Source organism: Bufo bufo, chromosome 1, assembly GCF_905171765.1.
Source record: "Bufo bufo chromosome 1, aBufBuf1.1, whole genome shotgun sequence".
Lineage (NCBI taxonomy): Eukaryota > Metazoa > Chordata > Amphibia > Anura > Bufonidae > Bufo > Bufo bufo.
Window position 1 is genome coordinate 360,048,535 of NC_053389.1, and position 16,275 is coordinate 360,064,809.

The window sequence follows — 16,275 nt, forward strand, 5'->3', positions numbered from 1 at the left end:
GCGGATGTTGGGGCGGGGATATGACCGCACCCGGTCCCACGCCGAGAAGCAGCGGATTGTGCGGGAGCTGGCATTTGAGATCAGGTGCCAAACGGGTGCAAAACACCGCCGTATGGCCATCATAAAAACAATGGTCAGACATGAAGCGAAGACACCCCCGGTTTATAAAAATAATCCGGGACGAAAAATGCCCATATACATGCGTAAATAACTTTTGTATGTTTTGCCAACACTCTGTAATGTGTACAGTGCTAAGCAAAAGTATTCACCCCCCTTGACTTTGTTCTTTTTTTTTTTTGTTGTCTCACCCCCTGGAATTAACATGGATTGTTTGAGGATTTGCATCATTTAATTTGTAGAACATGCCCACAACTTAGACCTTTTTTTTAAATTGGTTAATTGTAAAGCATACAAAAAAATAGGACAAAATAATAGAAAAGGTCAATGTGCATAACTATTCACCCCCCTAAAGTCAGTACTTTGTAGAGCCACCTTTTGCGGCAATCACAGCTTCAAGTCGCTTTGGATAAGGCCTCATGCACACAACCTATTTCTTTTGCGGTCCGCAAAAACAGGTTCAGTTTTTCCGTGATCCGTGACCGTTTTTTCGTCCGTGGGCCTTCCTTGATTTTTGGAGGATCCACGAACATGAAAAAAATGTTGTTTTGGTGTCCGCCTGACCGTGCGGAGCCAAACGGATCCGTCCTGACTTACAATGCAAGTCAATGGGGACGGATCCGTTTGACGTTGACACAATATGGTGCAATTTCAAACTGATCCGTCCCCCATTGACTTTCAATGTAAAGTCAGGAGTTAATATACCATAGGATCGGAGTTTTCTTCAATCCGATGGTATATTTTAACTTGAAGCGTCCCCATCACCATGGGAACGCCTCTATGTTAGAATATACCATCGGATTTGAGTTACATCGTGAAACTCAGATCCAACAGTATATTCTAACACAGAGGCGTTCCCATAGTGATGGGGACGCTTCTAGTTAGAATATACTACGAACTGTGTACATGACTGCCCTCTGCTGCCTGGCAGCACCCGATCTCTTACAGGGGCTGTGATCAGCACAATTAACCCCTCAGGTGCCGCACCTGAAGGGGTTAATTGTGCGTATCATAGCCCCCTGTAAGAGATCAGGGGCTGCCAGGCAGCAGGGGGCAGACCCCCCTCCCTCCCCAGTTTGAATATCATTGGTGGCCAGTGTGCGCCCCCCCGGCCCCCCCCTCTATTGTAATATCATTGGTGGCCAGTGTGCGGCCACCCCCGGCCCCCCCTCCCTCCCTCTATTGTAATATCATTGGTGGCCAGTGTGCGCCCCCCCCACGGCTTCCCCTCTATTGTAATATCATTGGTGGCCAGTGTGCGGCCTCCGTCGGCCCCCCTCCCCACCTCTATTGTAATATCATTGGTGGCCAGAGTGCGGCCCCCCCGCCCCCCCTCTATTGTAATATCATTGGTGGCCAGTGTGCGGCCTCCCCTATCTCCCCCCCGTGCCCGATCATTGGTGGCAGCGGAGATTCCGATCGGAGTCCCAGTTTAATCGCTCTGGGGCTCAGATCGGTAACCATGGAAACCAGGATGCTACTGCATGCCTGGTTGCCATGGTTACTTAGACAGCGCAGCAGGTAAGTATGATGCTTCTAATATTGTAATATTGCTAAGTAACCATGGCAACCAGGCCTGCAGTAGCGTCCTGGTTGCCATGGTTACCGATCGGAGCCCCAGAGCGATTAAACTGGGACTCCGATCTGAATCTCCGCTGTCACCAAAGATCGGGGGGGGGGGAGGGGAGGCCGCACACTGGCCACCAATGATATTAATACAATAGAGGGGGGGCCGGGGGGGGCCGCACACTGGCCACCAATGATATTACAATAGAGGGAGTGAGGGAGGCCGCACACTGGCCACCAATGATATTACAATAGAGGGAGGGGGGAGGCCGCACACTGGCCACCAATGATATTACAATGGGGGGGGCCGCACACTGGCCACCAATGATATTACAATAGGGGGGGCGGGGGGGCGCACACTGGCCACCAATGATATTCAAACTGGGGAGGGAGGGGGGTCTGCCCCCTGCTGCCTGGCAGCCCCTGATCTCTTATAGTGGGGTTTGATATGCACAATTAACCCCTCAGGTGCAGCATAAGACCCCGCTTCAATATGTCGTTTTGGGGGGCCACTGGTCTATCACACCAGTTATAAAAAAAATTCCTGTAACTTTTCTCACTGTGTGTAGCAGAGGTAACGCAGTGAAAGAGGATACATTTCTGTAGTACCCAAAATACACTATTATAAAAGTATATTATATAACAATCCCGCTTCAATATGTCGTTTTGGGGGGCCACTGGTCTATCACACCAGTTACAAAAAAAAAAATTCCTGTAACTTTTCTCACTGTGTGTAGCAGAGGTAATGCAGCGAAAGAGGCAAAATTTCTGCAGTACCCAAATACACTATTAGAAAAGTCTATTCTTATATAAGACCCCGCTTCAATATGTCGTTTTGGGGGGCCACTGGTCTATCACACCAGTTACAAAAAAAAGAAATCCTGTAACTTTTCTCACTGTGTGTAGCAGAGGTAATGCAGCGAAAGAGGCAACATTTCTGCAGTACCCAAATACACTATTAGAAAAGTCTATTCTTATTAAACACCCCGCTTCAATATGTCGTTTTGGGGGGCCACTGGTCTATCTCACCAGTTATAAAAAAAAAATGTAATGTAACTTTTCTCACTGTGTGTAGCAGAGGTAACGCAGCGAAAGAGGCAAAATTTCTGCAGTACCCAAATACACTATTAGAAAAGTCTATTCTTATATAAGACCCCGCTTCAATATGCAGCTTGATAATCATAAGGTAACTCGTGTAGGTGTTATATATAGACCACCTACCCAAGTCAAAGAATTAGATGATCTACTAGTTGAGGAAATAGCTAAAATGACATTGAAGGGGGAAGTTGTCATTATGGGAGACTTCAATCTTCCAGATGTAAACTGGAAAACCAAAATAGCTAGTTCTGCCAGGAGTACAGATATTCTAAATTCCCTACTGGGATTATCTCTACAGCAAGTAGTGGAGGAGCCAACCCGGAAGGAGGCCATTTTAGATTTAGTATTCACAAATGGGAATTTGGTATCTGATATTACTGTAGGGGAAAGCTTGGGATCTAGTGATCACCAGTCAGTGTGGTTTACTATAAGTACAGTGACTGAGTCACACCACACAAAAACAAAAGTTTTAGATTTTAGAAAAACAGACTTTTCTAAAATTAGATTAGTGGTATACGAGTCCCTATCAGACTGGAACAGTTTAATTGGAGTCCAGGAGAAATGGGACTACTTAAAAGTGGCACTATTGAAGGCAACAGAAGATTGCATTAGGCTTGTCAGTAAAAGCAAAAAAAGGAAGAGACCACTGTGGTACTCAGCAGAAGTGGCCAAAATCATTAAAAACAAAAAGATAGCATTTAGGAATTATAAAAAAAAAAAAAAACGAGGATAACAGACAAATTTATAAGATTAGGCAGAGAGAGGCCAAACAAGTTATAAGAGCTTCTAAAGCACAGGCAGAAGAGAAATTAGCTCAGTCAGGGAAAAAAGGCGATAAGGCATTCTTCAGATACATAAATGAAAAAAGGAAACTAAAACAAGGAATTACCAAATTAAAAACTAAAGAAGGAAGGTATATGGAAGAAGATAAAGAACTAGCTGACTGCCTCAATGAATACTTCTGTTCAGTTTTTACAAAGTAAAATGAAGGAGAAGGACCTCAGTTGGGAAAGAAGACTAATGAATCTTTTGACGCATGTGTCTTTACAGAGGAAGAGGTTCTAAGTCAACTGTCTAAAATTAATACAAATAAGTCACAGGGGCCTGATGGGATACACCCAAAGCTATTAAAAGAGCTCAGCGGTGAACTAGCAAAACCATTAACAGATTTATTTAACCAATCACTGGCAACAGGAGTCGTCCCAGAAGATTGGAAATTAGCAAATGTTGTGCCCATTCACAAGAAAGGTAGTAGGGAGGAATCGGGCAACTATAGGCCAGTAAGCCTGACATCAATAGTGGGGAAATTAATGGAAACCATACTTAAGGAGAGGATTGTGGACCATCTAAAATCCCATGGATTGAAAGATGAAAAACAGCATGGGTTTACTTCAGGGAGATCATGTCAAACTAATCTTATTGATTTTTTTGATTGGGTGACTAAAATAATAGATGGAGGAGGTACAGTAGACATCGCTTATCTAGACTTTAGTAAGGCTTTTGATACTGTCCCACATAGAAGGCTTATCAATAAAGTGCAGTCATTGGGCTTGGACTCCCATATTGTTGAATGGATTAGGCAGTGGCTGAGGGACAGGCAACAGAGGGTTGTAGTCAATGGAGTATATTCAGACCAAGGTCTTGTTAATAGTGGGGTACCTCAGGGATCTGTTCTGGGACCCATATTGTTTAATATCTTTATCAGCGAAATTGCAGAAGGCCTCAATGGTAAGGTGTGTCTTTTTGCTGATGACACAAAGATTTGTAACAGGGTTGACGTTCCTGGAGGAATACACCAAATGGAAAAGGACTTAGGAAAACTAGAGGAATGGTCAAAAATCTGGCAACTAAAATTTAATGTTGATAAGTGCAAGATAATGCACCTGGGACGTAAAAACCCAAGAGCAGAATATAAAATCTGTGATACAGTCCTAACCTCAGTATCTGAGGAAAGGGATTTAGGGATCATTATTTCAGAAGACTTAAAGGTAGGCAGACAATGTCACAGAGCAGCAGGAAATGCTAGCAGAATGCTTGGGTGTATAGCAAGAGGAATTACCAGTAGAAAGAGGGAGGTGCTCATGCCGCTCTACAGAGCACTAGTGAGACCTCATCTGGAGTATTGTGCTCAGTACTGGAGACCATATCTCCAGAAGGATATTGATACTTTGGAGAGAGTTCAGAGAAGAGCTACTAAGCTGGTACATGGATTGCAGGATAAAACTTACCACTAAAGATTAAAGGACCTTAACATGTATAGCTTGGAAGAAAGATGAGACAGAGGGGATATGATAGAAACTTTTAAATACATAAAGGGAATCAACAAGGTAAAAGAGGAAAGAATATTTAAAAGAAGAAAAACTGCTACAAGAGGACATAGTTTTAAATTAGAGGGGCAAAGGTTTAAAAGTAATATCAGGAAGTATTACTTTACTGAGAGAGTAGTGGATGCATGGAATAGCCTTCCTGCAGAAGTGGCAGCTGCAAATACAGTGGAGGAGTTTAAGCATGCATGGAATAGGCATAAGGCCATCCTTCATATAAGATAGGGCCAGGGGCTATCCATAGTATTTAGTATATTGGGCAGACTAGATGGGCCAAATGGTTCTTATCTGCCGACACATTCTATGTTTCTATGTTTCTATGTTGTTTTGGGGGGCCACTGGTCTATCACACCAGTTATAAAAAAAAAAAAATCCTGTAACTTTTCTCACTGTGTGTAGCAGAGGTAACGCAGCGAAAGAGGATAAATTTCTGCAGTACCCAAATACACTATTATAAAAGTAGATTCTTATATAACACCCCGCTTTAATATGTCGTTTTGGGGGGCCACTGGTCTATCACATCAGTTATAAAAAATTAATTCCTGTTACTTTACTCACTGTATGTAACAGAGGTAACGCAGCGAAAGAGGATAAATTTCTGCAGTAACCAAATACACTATTATAAAAGTATATTCCTTTATAACACCCCGCTTCAATATGTCGTTTTGGGGGCCACTGGTCTATCACACCAGTTAGAAAAAAAAAATTCCTGTAACTTTTCTCACTGTGTGTAGCAGAGGTAACGCAGTGAAAGAGGCAAAATTTCTGCAGTACCCAAATACACTATTAGAAAAGTCTATTCTTATAAAACACCCCGCTTCAATATGTCGTTTTGGGGGGGCCACTGGTCTATCTCACCAGTTATAAAAAAAAATGTAATGTAACTTTTCTCACTGTGTGTAGCAGAGGTAACGCAGCGAAAGAGGCAAAATTTCTGCAGTACCAAAATACACTATTAGAAAAGTCTATTCTTATATAAGACCCCGCTTCAATATGTCGTTTTGGGGGGCCACTGGTCTATCACACCAGTTATAAAAAAAATTCCTGTAACTTTTCTCACTGTGTGTAGCAGAGGTAATGCAGCGAAAGAGGATACATTTCTGCAGTACCCAAATACACTATTATAAAAGTATATTCTTATATAACACCCTGCTTCAATATGTCGTTTTGGGGGGCCACTGGTCTATCACACCAGTTATAAAAAATTAATTCCTGTTACTTTTCTCACTGTATGTAGCAGAGGTAACGCAGCGAAAGAGGATAAATTTCGCCAGTACCCAAATACACTATTATAAAAGTATATTCCTTTATAACACCCCGCTTCAATATGTCGTTTTGGGGGGCCACTGGTCTACCACACCAGTTACAATATACCTATATACTGCACACCAAACAATAGTACACCTATACCAGTCCTTAAAAGGACTTTTGTGGACCTATTTGTAAGATATTTGTGTCACTAACAGTCTGTTCCTGCTCCACACAGCATCCTCTCCCTACACTGACAAAAGACAGAATGTAAAATGGCGGCCAGATCAGGTCTATTTATAAAGGTAGGGGGTATGTCCATGTGCTGAAATATCTCAATTGGCTGTCCTGTACCACCTGATGGATGTGTCATAGGTCAAAGTTCTTCACAATGTAAAAGAATATGGCGGTCGCGAATATCGCCATATGTTTGCATGTTCGGCGAACAGCGAAAGAGCAAAGTTCGCCGCGAACTGACTGCTGGGCAAACCGCAAGGCCATCTTTAATCTAGACCACCTGCCGACGCTTGAGGGAAGCCCTGCTGCATATTGTTTGAACGGGAACCCCTGTAATCACACATTATTCAGAATTTAGACAAACAACAGAACAAATGCCAATTAAAGGGGTTGTCCGGGTTCAGAGCTGAACCCGGACATACCCATAATGTTACCCAGGAAGCCCCCCCCTAACTTGAGCATCGGAGCAGTTCATGATCCGATGCTCTCCTTTGCCCTGCCCTGTATCACGCAGGGCAAGGGATCTTTTGTTTACAAATCACACACTGCCGGGAGGAAGCTTCCTCTCTGCTGTGTGTTCGGTGATGTCACCGGCTCTGATGGGCGGGGTTTAGCTCTGCCATAGCTGTTTTACAGGCTAGGGCTGCACCAAGTTCCTCCCATCAGTGCTGGTGACATCACCGGGCTTCCTGGCAGCCCCATGGAGAGCCCGGTACATCAACGGATCTCCAAAAAATGCCTTTGCCATGCAGGATTTAGCGCAGGGCAAAGGAGAGCATCAGAGCATGAACTGCTCCAATGCTCAAGTTAGAGGGGCTGCATAGGTGAAAATGATGGTATGTCCGGTTCAGCTCTGAACCAGGACAACCCCTTTAAGTGTGGGATGTATGTAATGTAATGATGGATGGATCCTTTTACTGGAATACAGAATGATGATTTTACTTTATGTATATACACATCTCTCTGCTTCACACAACCAAATATACACTTCATCCCCTGACTTCCACCCTGCTTTACTCCACAACACCAGCAATTGTCTGCCAGCGGACTGTTCCATCATGTCCTCTCTGTATCTGAATCTGAACTTGTTGTCTTTCCCCCATCTCCTAACCCATCTAAAGTTGATATTTCAATTTGGGTATGCAGCACTATCTGAACTGTGGTTCAACATGCTGCCCGACTTTGGGACTCTGACATTAACCTTCTTCAACATATTCAATCAATTACACCATCTGGTCGTGTGCACCATAAACATTTTGCAAGAATACACCCTTATTTTACGGTTGCAACAACAAAAACTGCTGCCTTGATTCATTCTCATCTGGAATACTGAAATGCATTACAAATCAGTCTCCCTCTTTCTAAACTCTCCCCCCTTCAGTCACTTTATCTTAAATGCTGCAGCCAGGCTCATCTATCAAGCCAACCGCTACACTGATGCTACTAGCCTTTGCAAATCAATTCACTGGTTGCACATCCGCCAGAGAATACAGTTCAAACTTGTCACCCTCACCCCTAAAGTTCTCCACAGTTCTGCACCTCCATACATCTCCTCCCCCATGTCCATCTACCACCCCTCTCGTGCTCTCCGTTCTGTAGCAATCGAAGATTCATAACCTCCTTAAGTTGTATCTCTCTCTCTCCCATCTTCAAGACTTTTCTAGAGCTGCACCTACTGTATGGAATACTCTGCCCCGGAATATCAGGCCAATTCACAAATTCTACACCTTCAAACATACATTAAAAACACTTATTTTCAGGCTGGCTTAACAAGCTACTTAAAAATAATTTTCCCCAAATAAACATGTCTCCCATCAAGTGCTGTGGCCTAAGTCGATCCTCTAGCAATCCCAAACCCTAAGCAGATCACCACTCCTGTCAGTTCAATAATGGAACTAATGAAACTAAATTAATGTAAGCATTGTACCTGGGTCACGAATCTCTTTGATTAACTTTGGGTTCCTCCGCTTCAGATCCAACCATTTTTTGATGACAGAATCTTTTTGGTGAGTGACACCGAACTTCCTTTTGAGGTCGGAACGGATCTCCAACACAATACGCTGCTTCACAGCTTGTTTTCAGATGCGGTCGTAGCCACGCTCCAACATACACTGTAGGATAAAGATGCAAGCATATAATCAGAAATTTTTTACATACAGTACAACTATGGAACATAATGTCCTCCACAAAACATCAAAAAGTATTTAAGTCTTTGAAGGGGAAATATAACATTAAATGTTACCGTTATAAGATCTGATTTTATTACAATTGTATGTGTGTGGAGTCTGAGCAATCGGATATTGGCGAGCAGAATTTAATAAAAAAGGTGCACCACAATGATAAGCAACTGACAATGCTGGCTAATCCCTCAAGCTGATGTTAAAAGCTGAGACTTTCGCCAACATGTTCGAGTCAGGAACATATCGCAACCTTTCTGCACCACCGTCAAGGTATCTCAGCAGGCAATTGGTCCTACCATTATACTAGCTGTGGTGTGTGAACAAGCCCTGATAGGTGCTGAGATCCGACTCACAGCCAAGCTCCCACATACCTGCATAGTAGGATTACTAATACAATGTACGGTAAAATAAGGCTGCAAGCCCCACCTATAACAGACCATGTGACACAGGCTACCAGGTGCAACCGAATGTTACCAGCCAGATATAATGGCACATTCAATACATATAGGACAAAATCACTGAAAAATAGTGTCCTAAATGGGAGGAACTGCTCAAACCCCCTAACACTGTAGCGTCTTTCGAATTGGGGGAGCAGCTCCTCCGCATGTGGTCCGCAGCTAGCGGACATACCCAGCAATACATGCATACAATGGAGGATGGAGGATGCCGTCGCGGACCACATGCACAACAAAAGCATCCTACACAAGATGGAAGGGCTCCGATATGTTGGAACGGATCTCCTGACTGGAGCATGTTGGCTAAAATCTCAGCTTTGAACATCAGCTTGAGGGAATAGCCAGCATTGTCAGTTGCTTATCATTAAAGGGACACTGACAGGGCCAATAAGCATATTGAGGTATATATATGGCAGTACAGGTCTTATAATGGGTATTACAATCATCTAAGTATCCCCCCTGTCCACATTATACATACAGTAAACTTAAGTTTTTATAACCTGCTCCAACGGTCTTCAATCTGCCCAAGGGGCGGCGTTTCACCTCTCTTGCGCCCAGCCAGCCTCCCCCAACTGCCGCTTTGAAGCGCCGCCCAGCTCATGAATATTCAGTTTGCTGGGCGGCTTCTGCGGTCTCCGCTCTGAAGCGCTGCGCTTAACAGTGCCCTGCGCATGCGCCGGATCTTGTGAAGTCCGGTACAGTAAGCGCCGCCCAGCTCATCAATATTCACTTCGCTTGGCAATGCTTACTGTCCCCGACTTCACAAGATCCGGCGCATGCGCAGGGCACTGTTAAGCGCAGCGCTTCAGAGCGGGGACCGCAGAAGCCGCCCAGCAAACTGAATATTCATGAGCTGGGCGGCGCTTCAAAGCGCAGTTGGGGGAGGCTGGCTGGGCGCAAGAGAGGTGAAACGCCGCCCCTTGGGCAGATTGAAGACCGTTGGAGCAGGTTATAAAACTTAAGTTTACTGTATGTATAATGTGGACAGCGGGGATACTTAGATGATTGTAATACCCATTATAAGACCTGTACTGCCATATATATACCTCAATATGCTTATTGGCCCTGTCAGTGTCCCGTTAAGACTGAACTTTGTCAAGATGAATCAGGCGTGGTTCAGCCAGGATTTCCACCCACCAATGCCTAATGCATCTGATTAGATCATCCATGCCACCTTACCCAAACCTTGAAAAAAGAGACTGGTTTCTTCTGGCTACCTGCCTCAGCTACTACTCTGATGCTGCCACCCGCCTGATGTCACACATCTGATGCCAAGTGCTCCTTCTTTCACCCACCTTCGTCAGCGGGTACTGGTATTGCCACCCACCGCTCACTCTGTCACCGAGTCACTTTGTGGTCTCCTGATGTTGCTGCTGCCATCTCCACACTATGTCACCTTCACACTCTGTGGTCTCCTGATGCTGCCGCCATCTCCACACTATGTCATCTTGCCACTCTGTGGTACCCTGATGATGCTGCTGCTGCTACCATCTCCACACTATGTCACCTTGCCACTCTTTGGTATCCTCCTGATGCTGCTGCTGTTGCCACCTCAAGACTCTGTCGTTGGGCCACTCTGTGGTCTCCTCCTGATGCTACTGCTGTCACCACTTCCACACTCTGTCATTGGGCCACTGTGTGGTCTCCTCATTCTGCTGCCACCTCTGTCATTTTGAAGCTATTTGGTCTCCTCATGCTGCCACCCCCTGAGTCTCAGTCATTGTGCCATGCTGTAGCCTACTCATGCTGCTGCCACCTCCACACTCTGTCATTGTGCCACTCTGTGGCCTCCTCCTGATGCTGCTGCTGCCACCACCTCCAGACTCGGTCATTGGGCCACTCTGTGGTATCCTCATGCTGCTGCCGCCACCTCCACACTCGGTCATTGGGCCACTCTGTGGTCTCCTCATGCTGCTGCCACCTCCAGACTCTGTCATTGTGTAACTCTGTGGCCTCCTCCTGATGCTGCCGCCACCTCCAGATTCTGTGATTGTGCAACTCTGTGGTCTCCTCATGCTGCCTCCACTTCCAGACTCGGTCATTGTGGCACTCGGTGGACTCCTAATACTGCTGCTAACGCCAGACTTTGTCATTGTGTCACTTGGTGCCCTTCTCCTGATGGTGCAAACTCCAGACTCTGTCATTTTGCCACTCGGTGGCCTCCTCATACTGCTGCCACCTCCAGACTCTGCCATTGTGCCACTTGGTGGCCTTCTCATACTGCCGCCACCCCCAGACTCTGCCATTGTGCCACTTGGTGGCCTCCTCATACTGCCGCCACCCCCAGACTCTGCCATTGTGCCACTTGGTGGCCTTCTCCAGTCCAACGCATTATTAAAAACTGGAAGGATAGTTGGGACCCATCGTATTTGAGGAAGAAATGTAGCAGGAAAAAAATCCTGAATGATCGTGATCGGCGATCACTTAAATGTTTGGTGAAATCAAATCAAAGAAAAACAACAGTAGAACTCAGGGCTATGTTTAATAGTGAAAGTAAGAGAATTTCCACATTCACAATTCGAAGGGAACTCAAGGGTTTGGGACTGAACATCTGTGTAGGCATAAGAAAACCACTAATCAGTGAGCAAAACCAGAAAAAGGCTTTAATTTGCTAGGGAGCATAAAGATTAGACTCTGAAGCAATGGAAGATGGTCATGTGGTCTGATGAGTCCAGATTTACGCTGTTCCAGAGTGATGGGCGCACCAGAGTAAGAAGAGAGGAAGATGAAGTGATGCACCCATCATGCCTAGTGCCTACTGTACAAGCTTGTGGGGGCAGTGCTATGATCTGGGGTGTCTGCAGTTGGTCAGGTCTAGGTTCAGCAACAGTATGTGCTCCAAGAATGAGGTCAACTGACTACCTGGACATACTGAATGACCAAGTTATTCCATCAATGGATTTTTTCTTCCCTGATGGCACAGGCATATTCCAAGATGACCATGCCAGGATTCGTCGGGCTCAAATTGTGAAAGAGTGGTTCAGGGAGCATAAGAAATCATTTTCACACATGGATTGGCCACCACAGAGTCCAGACCTTAACCCCATTGAGAATCTTTCGGATGTGCTGTAGAAGGCTTTGCGCAGCAGTCAGACTCTCCCATTATCAATGCAAGATCTTGGTTAAAAATTAATGCAACACTGGATGGAAATAAATCTTGTGACATTGCAGAAGCTTATCGAAACAATGCCACAGCGAATGCCTGCCATAATCAAAGTTAAAGGTGGCCAAACAAAATATTTTTGGTGGCGACTTTTTTTTGGGACGGGCAGTGTATATTAGTGTCTCGTGAAGCTATATGATCGGTTTGTCTAGTTGTTGATAAACTCTCTTTAAAAGGGAAGGGGAAAGAAAGAAAGAGCAAAAATTTGTAAACAAAATAACAAACAGAGATAACAGTTCATAAAAGAATCTTATGAGACTTTTTTTATGTAAATACCCTTTTACAAATGTATATAGTATTTGAGGACCTTGAATTTATCTACAAGTCCCTTTTGTCTGAATAGATTGTCACTTTGTCACTTTAAATGGCATCTGTCAGCAGCTTTGTACCTTTGAAACTGGCTGACCTGCTGCATGTGAGCTTGGCAACTGAAGGAATCTGTATTGGTCCCATGTTTATATGTGCCCATATTGCTTAGAAAAAAGATGTTTTATTAAATGCAAATGAGCCTATAGGAACAACAGTGATGTTACCATTATACCTAGACCTGTGATGGCTAACCTTTGGCACTCCGGCTGTAGTAAAACTACAACTACCAAGATGCACACTTGCTTGGCTGTTCATAACTCCATAGAAATGAATGAAGCATGCTGGGAGTCGTAGTTTCACCACAGCTGGAGTGCCGGAGGTTAGGCTTCACTTTATTTGCAACTGCTATGACTTCTCCACTTTGATAGGAATTGGCATGATTACGTTTACGTTGCCTGGCCCTGTCAGTCAAAGTGGAGAGGGTGCCGCAGTTACAGAGAGAAAAAAGCCTCTAGGTGTAATGACAATGCCCTCATTGATCCTAGAGGCTCATTTGCATATGTCAAAACATTTTCTCTGACAATGCGACCACATATGAATATGGGACCAACACAGATACCTTCAGCTGCCAACCACACATGCAACAGGTCAGCCGGTTTCATAGGTCCAAATCTGCTGACAGATGTGCTTTAAAACATTCTAATAAAGGGCTCATACCATATTGTAAAATTCTAACTTTGTAAAAAAAATAGCAAAATAAAATACAATGAAATGATAAGCTAACTATTCTAACATGAACCTGAATTCACTCTTGCTGATGGACATTTTATTTTTCTTTACTCTTATCACAGTAAATTGTCTATAAGCAAGAGATGAAAACTTTACAAGAAACTGCAGAATAAAGAAAAAGAAAAGGTCAAGTGAAAAGTCAAGTCTATCTGGTAGCTTGCGTTTCCTTTCACTATAGCGGCTGACAACATTTTGATCTCTTTCATGAGGCATCTGTAATTCTGTATCAATGTCTAGTGCTGATGGAAATCTAGATTCCAATGTCAACTACCTGCTGGAATTAAAGCCTGGTATTTTGCCAAAGGCAACTCTACCAATGTCATAAAGACATAAACAAAATAGCTATTGTCTTTCTAAACTATTAATGGTCAATAGAGAATATGACATATTATTGCATTAAATACAATAGTTTCATTATAATTTGCAATGACTTTCTGCACTGATAAATGATAAAAAGTTTGAAATACTATTGAAAATGCACACCATTTTAATACTTTATTCATACCTGTTTAAAGCACATACATATGAAATAATAAAAATAGCAGATTATTAGCTGGAAAAAATATTGCTACAAAACAGCAACTGTAGTTAAGTAAATTCAAAAATTAAAGATGTTTTCAGAGAGTTCAATATTGACCTTCTATCATCAGGATAGGTCATCAGTATCTGATGGGTGGGAGTCTGACACCTTTCACTCCATCACCTGTTTGAAGAGGCCACAGTGCTCTGGTGAGCATGGTGGCCTCTTCCTAGGCCAGAAATGTTATGTTCATTGGTCACATGGCCAATATGCTACTCAGTCCCGTTCAAATGAATAGGATGCAATACCAAGCAAAGCCCCTATACCAGGGATGGACAACCTGCGGCTCTCCAGCTGCTGTAAAACTACAACTCCCTCCATGCCCTGTTGTAGGCAGTGTGGGCATGCTGGGAGTTGTAGTTTTGCAACAGCTGGAGAGCATCAGGTTGGCCATCGCTGCCCTATACAATCTACAGCACTGTGCTTGGAAAACTGTGAGACTCCCATCGATCTGAAATTGATGACCTATCCTGAGAAAAAAAAAAAAAACCTTTAAGAAATCTCTAAAATAGGCCTGTTATACTGCAGCTATGAAAATTTATCACAGATTCATCAGATATAAAATACATATTATAAAAAGAAAATCTGTTAAAAAGTGTTAAACATCTATTTAATATGCCCAGTAAGAGCGAACCAGAGATTTGTTTTTTTTCCGTTTTGTTGAATTTCTGAGAAAGTTCGGTTCAGATCCAAATAAATTTGGGTCAAACAAAAGTTGCTCTATTTGTCTTGAGCATTGGTATACACCCCATCTAGCCTCCTAGGACTCAAATTTTTTAGGAAAACATCTCTTTTAGTTTATTTTTTTATGAAAAAAATTTCCCTTCTTCACTCCCCAAGCTCTGGAATGCCATGACAGCAATAGTACATGATGTCAGATGTCAGTGAGTGACACTGACATTCATAGCTATGTGCAAATGTACATTCGATGGCATTAACATACAGTGTCACATGGCTCACATTTTTTAATATTCCAAAGCTTCCAAAAATTGGCCTTTTTAGGGGGCATATTATATTTAAACACACATGGTGTAATGAGATAAAAAAAAGCAAAATAAAAAAGTGGCTTGGAGGACCAAGCGTCCAAAAATGATGTCTTGACAGAGTTAGCATGCCTGCCCGAACGACACGCACAAGTATTTTTTATATATCTTACTCACTTCTAAACAAGCAGCCACACTCAAAGTAGCTGGTAACCAATTTAAAATTATTAAACGGACATGAAAAAATAATCTAATAATTTCCCATCTCTTCCAAACCATAGCTTTAATATTCAAATCATCCCTCAAGATGGCAACCAGTGGGGAAAAACTAACTTTAAGTACTCATGCACACTACCATATTTACTTTCCGTGTCCGTTCAATTTTTTTTGTGGACCGTATGCGGAACCATACATTTCAATAGGTCCGCAAAAAAAACTAAAGTTACTCTATGTGCATTCCGTATGTCCGTTCCGCAAAAAAATAGAACATGTCCTATTAGTGTCCGCATAACGGACAAGGATAGGACTGTTCTACTAGGGGCCAGCTGTTCCATCCCGCAAAATACAGAATGCACACAGACGTGATCCGTATTTTTTGTGGTTCCGTTTGCAAAATTTAATTAAATGATGATTCCCATTTGGAGAAGAATAGCCAATGTTGTTAAATATTCTAAGCCCAACTCCTTCTGTCAGAGCACGCAGCTCTTAAACTAATGCACTGCCTCCCCAGAATATAACAATTTCTTATAGATCTGAGACTTACAGTAACTTTCTTTGTGCTATAACCCTCTATTAGCCATATAATTAACTCTGATCCTGCCTCTGTTTCAAAAACTCCCTTGTCTTGAGTTGTTCAAAGGCATGCTTAAACCTCATATATTCGAACATTGTTCCAAGTGTTTATTGTCAGAAGAAAAAGTAGCTTGTTGTGAACAAGCCCTCCCTCTCCTTCTAATAGGGAGCTGTGGCAGTGCAGTATTGATGTGGAAAGGGTATGGTACGGAAATAGAGGAAAGTGGCTGCAGTAGGAGCAGTAAAGCATGGAACAGAAAAGGCTGTCTATAGGTAGTAGTGGCAATAGAAGTAGTACAGGTAGTAATAGTAATAGATGCGATGGTGCTTTGCGTTAATGGTGGTGGCAGTAGCTGATTAACAGCAATGAGCAGCAGCAGCTGAGGCAGCGGTGGTTGCAGCAGCCATATAGTACATCTTGCCAGGCAGGCAGC